The following is a 10,182-nucleotide window of genomic DNA, read 5'->3' as shown; positions in this document are numbered from 1 at the left end:
ATTGCTTTTGACTCGTAACCACTTGTATCCACTCGCCTCCACCTACCCTCCTCTCCTCTTTCCTCTACACATTATTTATTTATTTATTTTTGTTACATTTGTACCCTGCACTTTCCCACTCATGGCAGGCTCAATGCGGCTTATATGGAGCAATGGAGGGTTTAGTGACTTGCCCAGAGTCACAAGGAGCTGCCTGTGCCGGGAATCGAACTCAGTTCCTCAGTTCCCCAGGACCAAAGTCCACCACCCTAACCACTAGGCCACTCCATTAATTGATTTGTTTGCTTTATTTTTTGTCTACTAGATTGTAAGCTCTTTGAGCAGGGACTGTCTTTCTTCTATGTTTGTGCAGCACTGCGTACGCTTTGTAGCGCTATAGAAATGCTAAATAGTAGTAGTAGTAGTAGTAGGTTGCAGTAGTCAAGGCGAGAGGTGATGAGGGAGTGGATGAGAGTTCGGGTGGTGTGCTCGGAGAGGAAGGGACGAATTTTGCTGATGTTATAGAGAAAGAAGCGACAGGTCTTGGCTGTCTACTGGATATGGGCAGAGAAGGAGAGGGAGGAGTTGAAGATGACTCCGAGGTTGCGGGCAGATGAGCCGGGGAAGATGAGGGTGTTGTCGACTGAAATAGAGAGTGGAGGGAGAGGAGAAGTGGGTTTGGGTGGGAAGACAATGAGCTCGGTCTTGGCCATGTTCAGTTTCAGGTGGCGGTTGGACATCCAGGCAGCTTCACCATAGATATTCTTGTGAACCATTGTGCAGATCTTGAAAGCAATGCGTTCTTTAATTGGGAGCCAATATAGTTTTTTGCGGAGGGTTTTTCTGAAGATAAGTCTGGCTGCCGTATTCTGAGCGGTCTGGAGTCTCTTTAAGGTTTGTTCTTTACATCCCACATAGATTCCATTGCATTAGTCTAAATGGCTTAGTACCATTGATTGTATCAGATTGCGAAATGTGTCCCTCGGGAAGTATTGTTTCACGCGTTTGAGTTTCCATATTGCGTGAAACATTTTGTTCGTTGTGGATGCTGCTTGGTTCTCTAGTGTTAGGTAGCGGTCTATTGTGACGCCAAGGATTTTCAGGCTGTCTGAGATAGGGAGGGTGTGGTCTGGAGTGTTGATATAATGTAATCAGTATTTTACATCATTGGATGCAATCAGATAAATTAAAACTTAATGCAGAAAAAACAAAATACATCCTTATCAGCAATACAGTAGTAAAAGAGTAATATGAGGTGATTATACTTTTTCCTCAACTATTAGAATTCTGGGAGTTTTTTTGTTATGTGTAACCTTCAATGTGTTCCAAAAATATTTTGACCAGGAAAACTTCCAGCTATTAGTGCAATCTCTTGTTTTAAGTCTTCTAGATTATAATATCATTCATCTGGGTTGCCTCAAACAAGTATTTAGAAAGCTTCAAACCATACAAATTATTGCATTACACTTAATCTAGTCCTTGAATAAATATGACAGTTTATCATCTTACTATAGAAAATCTCATTGGTTTCCAATATATGCCAGAGTCTTTTTAAACTGTTACATAAGTATTGCTGTACTGTGACAGTCCGAAGGTCCATCAAGCCCAGCATCCTGTTTCCAACAGAGGCCTATCCAGGTCACAAGTACCTGGCAAGTTCCCCTAAAAGTACAATACATTTTATACTGCTGATCCTAGAAATAAGCAGGGGATTTAAGTCCATTTTAATAATGGTCTATGGACTTTTCGTTTAGAAAGCCATCCAAACTTTTTTTTAACCCCGCTAAGCTAACTGCTTTTACTGCACTCTCTGGCAACGAATTCCAGAGTTTAATTACACATTGACTGAAGAAATATTTTCTCTGATTCATTTTAAATTTACTACTTTGTAGCTTCATTGCATGCCCCCTAATCCTAGTATTTTTGGATCAGTTCACATCTACCCATCCCAGTCCACTCATTATTTTATAGACCTCTACTATATCTCCCCTCAGCCGTTTTTTTCTCCAAGTTGAAGAGCCCTAGCTGATTTAGCCTTTCCTCATAGGAAAGTTGTCCCATCCCCTTTATTTATTTATTTATTTATTGCATTTGTATCCCACCTTATCCCACCTCTTTGCAGGCTCAAAGTGGCTTACAATACATCATGAGTAGTGGAAGAATGTTAGTAGATAAATATTTGGTATTGCAGGATCTTGGTCAGCATGATGTTAATAAAACAAACAAAATAAACTAAGTCATAGTATACAAGCAGATATCATGAAACAGTTCTGAATATAGATGTGCGCGTCAGTGGCGTAGCCAGAATGTAATTTTTGGGTGGGCCAGTGGGTAGGTTGGGTGGGCATGCATTTCTTCTTCCCTTCTCTACCCCCCCCCCCCCCCATGAACTTTAAAAGTTAAATACTATAAATTTGAACCCCTCCCCACCACGACATCCCATCTGAGCCCCCCTGCACGACCCAGTCCCCACCTGCCTACCAGCTCCACGATCGACGAGCAGACGACCCTTGTCTTCCATCCGGCATCGAGTCTTAAAAAAAAAAAGCCCGGAGAAACGCCTCGCGTCTGCTGTGTACTGCTGTAAAGCAAGCAGCAAATTGTCTCGTCGGTCCTTCCTTCACTGTGCCCGCCCTTGCGGAAATAGGAAGTTACATCAGAGGGCGGGACACAGTGAAGGAAGGACCGACGAGACGATTTGCTGCTTGCTTTACAGCAGTGCACAGCAGACACGAGGCGTTTCTCCGGGCTTTTTTTTTTTTTTTTAAGACTCGATGCCGGATGGAAGACGAGGGTCGTCTGCTCGTCAATCGTGGAGCTGGTAGGCAGGTGGGGACTGCAGTGCCAGCAGAGCACCCCCCTCCCCACCTGCTGACACCCGGGGCTGGGCAGGCCTGGAGGGAAACTGGCTGGGCCTGGGCCCGTCCAAGCCCACCCGTGGCTACGCCCCTGGTGCGCGTTGTGCATATTCACATTGGTTGATCTTTGTGGTACGCTTTATTAAAGAGATGTGTCTTCAGTAATATGCGGAAGTTCGTTCTTTCGTATATCGATTTCAAGCTGCGTGGCAGTGCGTTCCATAACTGTGTGTTCAGGTAGGTAAAGTTTGACGCATGCATTATTTTGTATTTCATTCCTTTACAGCTGAGGAAGTGCAGATCAAGGAAAGTGCGGGATGATCTTTTGGCATTCTTGGTGGTAGGTCTATCAGGTCTGACATGTAAGCTGGTGCGTCTCCATGGATAATTTTATGAACTAGAAAGGCATATTTTGAACATGAGGCGTTCATTTTCATCGCCCTTCTCTGTACCTTTTCTAATTCCACTATATCTTGGAGCGATACAAAGGCATTATAATAATGTCCTCATTTTTGTTTTCCATTCCTTTCCTAACATTCCATTTGTTTCTTAGCCACTGCTGCACACTGAGCAGAGAGTTTCAACGTATTATCAACAACGACACCAAGATCCCTTTCCTGGTCAGTAACTCCTAACGTGGAACCTTGCATGACGTAGCTATAATTCGGGTTCCTCTTTCCCACATGCACCACTTTGCACTTGCTCACATTAAACGTCATCTGTCATTTAAATGCCCCAGTGTCTCAGTGGCGTAAGGTCTTCTTGTAATTTTTCAAAATCCTCTTGCGATTTAACAACTTTCAATAACTTTGTGTCATCAGCAAATTTAATTACATCAGTAGTTACTCCCATCTCTAGATCATTTATAACTATGTTACAAAGCAGCGGTCCCAGCACAGACCCCTGGGGAACCCCACTATCTTCAACCCTTCTCCATTGTGAGTACTGACCATTTACCTTCCCTCATTATTTAATACTTCTCTCTGAAATAGTAGTAATGAAAAAAAAGTGCATTTTTATAATATATCACTGCATTCCACCAAACAAAAAGAGTAAGCTGTCATATGCCATCTTTTTCTTTTGATGTATGCACAGAAAAAAAAAGATGTCAAGTGCTCCCAGTTTTCAACCTAATTAATGTTTAAAAAAAAATTGTGCCTATAAATAGTAAGTCCGATTGTGGAGCACCTGATTCTCATAACATGATGATGTCTATTTTGGTGGCTCTTTCCTAGGTGAAAACATCTCTGCATGAATACAGGGAGTCCCTATAACCAGCTCCTCCAAATGACACGATTGCGTTTTAGAACTAATTACTACTCTAACCGACAACTTACATGAATGAGATAGGCAAATGGCTGTCCTATATAATAATTCTCACCTCCAACGTTCGAATGTGCCTGGGACCGTGCCTCCCTCGGAGGTGGTCTGCTAGGCAGGTACACACTGACATCAGTGACAGCTGGTTCCGAGTCAATGGGAGGAGTACCTACTCCTCCCCCTGCCTCGGAATCAGCTGTCACCCCACGTTATGGCCCCCTGGACCCCCCTTCCACGACCCTGTCGACCCCCCCCTTCCCACCGAAAACTGCCCCCGTCTGCCGTTGTCGACTACCTGTGCTGACGGGGGACCCAAACCCCCGACAGCCAAAGTCCTGTTCTACCCTTCGCACCGTTGGTTCCTCAATGATCTTCTCTTCAAGTTTCTGTGCGTGCGACAGAACATCTGACGTCAGATGCACGCACAGAAACTTGAAGAGAAGATCATTGAGGAACCAATGCCGCGAATGGCAGAACAGCACTTCGGCTGTCGGGGGTTTGGGTCCCCCGTCAGGTAGTTGACAACGGCGGCGGGGGGCGGTTTTCGGCGGGAAGGGGGGGTCCATGGGGCCGTAATGCGGGGGCAGGGGGGTTGAAAACGGAGGGAGGGCACACTGTGGAACACCGAGGGATGGTGGGGGATTGCCTGCCTAGCACCCGTTTCATTGGTTACAGAAACGGGCCCTTTTCCTAGTTATCTAATAAATTAGCCCTGAATGTTGATATGACAGAAATTTTGATTGTGGGGAGGGTTATAGATGAATGTTGGCCCCAGAATATTCATGTAGGTGAGACTGATGTGTTTGTGAAGAAGGAAATAAAGTTGTTGGGTGTGATCTTGAATGCTCGACTCACAACGAAGGAACAGATTGCTTATGCAATTCAGTCAGCTTTCCATCAGTTGCGACTGTTTTTTCATTTGAAGCCTATGTTGTGTCTGGCTGATTTTAGGAGTGTGTTACAAGCTATGGTCTTGTAAAAATGTTATTATTATATTCCTCCTCATATTCTGGGATATAGGCTTAGAGCATTACAAACTTTATTTTTTTCTGACTTTAAAATAAAGTCCAAACTTCTCAACTTTCAGGCTAGAGGTTATTTGGACCCCTGCACACTAAAGTAAATTCTGACTTTAAAATAAAGTCCAAACTTCTCAACTTTCAGGCTAGAGGTGAGATACCTGATTCATCTCTTAAATTTAATGCTTATTGCTTAATTAATTAATTAATTAGCCCTGTGAAACCTTTTCTTTCTTTCTATCTTGTCCTGCCAAGCTCTGATTGATAGGAAGAGAGAGGAGAGGCTGTTAAAACAGCATTAAATTCATTTGAGACTCAAAAGTAACATTTTACACAGCTGTAATTATTGGGAATATTTAGATTAAAAAGTTATAATTCTTAGACAATTTTAAAGGTTAATTCAATTGGAAATTCTTTGGTCCTGGTCCCACCCAGCTAGAGAATTCCCTTGATAAAACAGCAGTTAGCTGACACTTGGGGACTTATAATCCCACCCACCCCAGGGTTTTCCACTAATTTATAGCCAAACCAAACCTCATTACCTTTACTCCTCAATCATACACAGGCAGTCTTGCAGGCTGATACTCCAACATAGTACACCTGTTCATACCCATTTCAACCAATCAGGATGACTTTTATTGTCTGCAATAATTGTGCTGCTTTAGTTTCAAGGCAAATCATCTGGAGACTGAAAGCTTGTCCTATCTGTCTTCAGCTATCTACTTTAAAACAAGAGCTCTATAAAGTAATGCAAGAATTAGATACAATTAAAGCAACTTATAGGACTGTGCAGAATCATAACTTCTCACCACTGCCTCAGAGAATAAAACCACAAAGGAACAGATGGTTCACAGTAGGCTCAGGCAGACTTCGTCATGTGACACAAAAGCATCCACCAGCACAAGTGTTACCACTACAAAATTCTTTTGCTCCACTACAGCATTGCGATGTTCCTGAAAATAAAACTGAGGCGGAACAAAAACCAAGGAAGGTGGAACAAAAAGATAAGAAGGTACCCAAAGAGAAAAGACACCCCCAAATCACTAAAACCAAAACACATACTAGGAAATGTAGATGGAAAGCGATGACTGTAGATAGAATGTATTTGGATACAGGCAGCAGATGATGTTTTGTATATTCCTGAGAATCTAGCATGTGATGTTTTTGTTCTTTCCTGAGAAAGTAGCAGAATAGCAGGTGATGTTTGTACATTCCTGAGCAGGTTCACGAGCTGTTCATGTAGAGTTGTTCTTGTAAGCAATGCATGATCATGGTTGTGTAAGCAAAATGTAACCAATAGTAATGATAATACATGTAATATCCATGAATATTCATAGAGTATATAAGAAGGGGATTGACTCCCAAATAAAGAGTTTTTTGCCCAGACACACGAGAGGAGAGTTATTTTGCAACATCTGGTGATCCCCGACGTGATCGGTGAAAACGTGACGTACTTACTACGACTGGAACAGTCAGCGCGCCATTCCTTCTACGGAACACTGTAAGTATGGGGGGAAATTTAACATCATCACATAAACAACATGCACAGGAGCTATATACTATAACGCAAAGATATGGTTCCTCCCGAAATCCAATAACTCTTAAAGATATAGAGCGTTTAATTGAGGAAATAGTTTGTCAATGTCCCTGGTATCCAGAGAAGGGATCATTCGATCCTCAAACATGGGAAAAGATAGGGCAGCAGTTTCGTTTAGAGCCTAGAGTTTCGACTCCTATATTATTGACTTGGAGAGAGATATATTCTACTATAGTAATTCTCTCTTCTGGATTGACAGGCATTACTAACGAAAATATATCCAACAAATTGCCAGGCAAGACCTGGTCTCTTTTACCTCCCGCGACTCTTGGACCTACACCTTCTCCTCCTTCTTGTCGGCTGGCCACCGATATGGGAAGGGAAGAGCAAAACAAACTCCTGACTTTACTACTACTACCCCTAATAAACCAATTGAAAATATCCAAAACAACAACGCTAATGATAGCGTTATTATTACCAAAACACCAAAGAGCGTAGAACGACCTAGTTTAATTCAATTAGGTATACAGCAAGCACGAAAAAATGGTGAATTCATTTGGAACGATGATCTATGGGATAATTCGGAACCTAATCCTAATTTATACCCAGTTACTAGAACTACAACAATAGAGGCAGGGAACGAAACACATCATGCAGAATGGACTGCTCTACCTTATCAAGTTTTGAGAGAATTACGTAGAGCTATCGTAGAATCAGGTTTAAAAAGTTCATTTGTTCAAGGCATGATAGAAGGGATTAGTAACGGTTACTTAATGACTCCAAAAGATTGGAAAGACCTTTTCCGTATGCTGTTAACTCCTGCGCAATATGTAGTGTGGGATAATGAATATAAGCAAGCAGCACAACTTATCACTGGACTAATTTGGTGCCTGATCAAATTTATGGATCGGGACCATTTTCAACCCTTGATATGCAAATTCAACAAAACGATACCTGTTTTCAAGCCATAGGCACTTGTATCTTGCGAGCATTTAAAAGAACACCAGAAGGGAATAAACCAACAAAATCTTTTGCATCAATTAAACAGGGTGCAACCGAATCTTACCTTCAATTTGTTAATCGATTGCAGGAAGCTGTAACTAGGCAAATTGATAATCTTGATGCGCAAACAGAGTTATTGATTAAATTAGCCCAAGAAAATGCAAATTCAGATTGCAAAAAGGCATTGCAGACTGTAGCTCATCGCCCAGGAATTACTTTAGCAGATTTATTGAGCGCATGTGCAGATGTGGGGACTCATGGTTATTCTATGAATTTGTTAGCAGGAGCTATACAAAAAGGTAATAAGCCACAGGGGACGTGTTTTAATTGTAAGAAACCAGGACATTTTCGAGCTCAGTGTAGAGCCCCAGGAGGGGGTGCCAACTTTGCAAAAGGACCTTCTCGACCTTCTCGAAAATGTCCTCGATGTCAAAAAGGATATCATTGGGCCAATCAATGTCGCTCTAATCCAATTAATTCCACACCGCCACCCCCAAAAAACTTTGCTCCGGGTTAACTCCTAACCTCGGTCCAAAGGGAGTGCAAGGGTCTTTTGCTCATAGTACTACTGCTACACAAGGTAGTGCAGGAATTGACCTTATTGCAGCGGAATGTAAAACTGCCATCTTACCTCATGAAGTTTTGGTATATAATACTACCTTTAAAGGACCCATTCCAGCGGCTACTGTAGGTTTAGTATTACCTCGCTCCTCTGCATCGAAGGCAGGTATTCATGTTATCCCTGGAGTTATTGATGCTGATTACACAGGCATTGTTAAAATTCAAGTATGGTCCTCATCACCTTTAACAATTTCTCCCGGGGACTCGTGGGCACAATTAATTATTTTACCATATTTTACAGCACCTATTCCTTCTACTGTCTCTCGTACAGGGGGCTTTGGATCTACGCGACAGGTAAGTGCAGTTTTAAAACCGGTTTCTAATGCACGACCCACTGCTCAATTTTTATTGCAACAAAAGCCCTTTGTTGGTATATTAGATACCGGGGCGGATGTTTCTGTCATAGCTTATAAACAATGGCCTGTGGAATGGCCCATTGAAGATACTTCACATGTGACAGGAATAGGGGGAACTCAGTCAGCCTCCCAAAGTTCTCAATGGTTATCTATTACATATCCTAACGATACCAAGGTTCTAGGACATATTAAGCCCTGTATTTTACAAGTACCCTTTAATTTATGGGGTCGTGACCTTTTGGAACAATTAGATGCATCATTGATCCTACCTGATTAACAGTTCATAAATATGTCTTTTTCTCTTCCTTTGGAATGGAAAACTGACAAACCTGTTTGGGTAGAGCAGTGGCCGATTACCAGAGAAAAACTGTTGATTTTACATCAATTGGTGGAAGAACAATTACAATTAAATCACATTGAGCCTACCAATTCTCCATATAATACTCCGGTATTTGTGATCAAGAAAAAATCCGGAAAATGGAGATTTTTACATGACCTACGAGCTATTAATGCGATTTTAGAACCAATGGGCCCGTTACAATGTGGTATTCCAAATCCTAATTTGATTCCTTATGATTATCAATTAGCTATTATAGATCTGAAGGATTGTTTTTTTTCAATTCCTCTCCAGGAAAAAGATTATAAATACTTTGCTTTTACTGTCCCTGTTTACAATAATGCACACCCTACTACTAGGTATTGTTGGAAAGTTTTGCCCCAGGGAATGTTAAATTCACCCACTATTTGTCAATACTATGTTCATCAAGCCTTGCAACCATTTCGTGCCTATTTCCCTCAACTTTTGGTATATCATTATATGGATGATATACTAATTGCAGGGATAACTCTTCCCCCTTCTTGGAAATCTACTTTAATTTCTATCTTGGCCTCCTCAGGATTAACAATTGCCTCAGAGAAGGTTCAAGAAAAGGAACCCTATTTATATCTAGGTTTCCGTATGACTAAAGCTGCAGCCCAACCTGTCGCTCCTCATCTCAATTTACAGTCTCCCACGACATTACATCAATTACAAGAGATTTTAGGAAATCTCAATTGGTTACGTCCCTACTTGAAACTTCCTACAGAATTTTTACAACCCCTGTTTCTCGCATTAAAAGGTCATAAAACACCTGCTGAATTAATTACACTCACTGCATCGCAACAAACAATTCTGTCACAATTGGATCAAATCTTACAAACAAAATGGACAGATAGACGAGATGCATTTGCCCTTTTTGTTTTTTGCGTTCTCAAAGACCCCACCCACCGACAACCGTTTGGTGTCTTATATCAAGATACAACTCCTCCGAAATTGATAGAATGGGTCTATTTACAGAATACTCTCCATTCTACTATTACACAATGGCCCCAGCAACTAGCCTTGCTGATTACTAAAGCTCGAGAGCGAGCAACATTCATGACTGGTTTCGACATTCTTAAACTCATCATTCCTCATTCTTTGTGGCAGTGGGAAAAAATGATTCAGTTCT

The sequence above is a fragment of the Microcaecilia unicolor genome, chromosome 2, assembly GCF_901765095.1.
Source record: "Microcaecilia unicolor chromosome 2, aMicUni1.1, whole genome shotgun sequence".
NCBI lineage: Eukaryota > Metazoa > Chordata > Amphibia > Gymnophiona > Siphonopidae > Microcaecilia > Microcaecilia unicolor.
The sequence above is the reverse complement of the archived record's forward strand: the minus strand, read 5'-3'. Positions refer to the sequence as shown.